The sequence below is a fragment of the Physeter macrocephalus genome, unplaced genomic scaffold, assembly GCF_002837175.3.
Source record: "Physeter macrocephalus isolate SW-GA unplaced genomic scaffold, ASM283717v5 random_254, whole genome shotgun sequence".
NCBI classification, from domain to species: domain Eukaryota; kingdom Metazoa; phylum Chordata; class Mammalia; order Artiodactyla; family Physeteridae; genus Physeter; species Physeter macrocephalus.
Window position 1 is genome coordinate 1 of NW_021145540.1, and position 1069 is coordinate 1069.

The window sequence follows — 1069 nt, forward strand, 5'->3', positions numbered from 1 at the left end:
GACGGTGGCCGTAAGTGCAGTCTCTGTGGATCTGTTTCCGTCGGTAGTTTTCACGGACGTTACTTTATCTTTGACAAGATACAGGTCATTGCATTTGGAAAAGTATTTGGAGGAATAATTTTCCCCACAGATGAGATGCCCTTTTCCAGATTTTATTTACATTTACCTCTGCGGGGCATCGGGTGCGTGGGTGGGACTCCCTTTAGTCAAGGCCAGGGCTTACGGTCCTCCTGAGGTACACGGGACCGGACCTGAGGCTGCGCTATTGCACCCACCGTGTCCCCATCCTGAGGGCGCCCCTGGGGAGCTCCTGGGGGGTCACCTACTGGCTTCCTCACCTTATTCCAGACGTGGGATTTTGATTTCTGCCTTCTAAGTGAGGCTGTCAAATGACAGTTACGTGTGTCCAGCCGTCATGGACGGGGCTTCCTTATTCCCTCCGCTTCAGGCTGCTGTTCCTTGTGGAATTCCTCGTCTGCCTGTGTGTGTGTGCGTGCATGTGTGTGCATGTGTGTGCTTGGCAGGGGTCTCCAGAGAAGCAGAACTGACAGGATGTAACACAAAATCAATGTAAAAACCGAGCTAGAGAGAGACTGAAACTGGCTTGCACAACTGCGGGGCTGGCTTGTCCAACATCTGGAGGGCAGGAGGCAGGCTGGAGACGGGGGGGGGAGCTGTAGCTCGAGCCTGAAGGGCGTCTGCTGGCGGACCCCCTGTTTATGGGGACCTTGGTCTTTTTCTATCAAGGCCTTCAACTGATTGGACGAGGCCCACCCACTCACATTACGGAGGATAATCGGCTTCACTTAGAGTTCACTGATTTAAATGTTAATCCAAAAAATGCCTTCACAGGAACAGCTACGTGGGTGTTCGACCAGACATCTGGGTGCCACGGCCTAGCCAAGTTAACACATCAAATTGAATGTCCCAGTGTGTACACACAGACGCACACACACACACACACACACACCCTCAGATTTTTTTTTTAACATCTTTATTGGAGTATAACTGTTTTATAATAGTGTGTTAGTTTCTCCTTTATAACAAAGTGAATCAGTTATACATATAC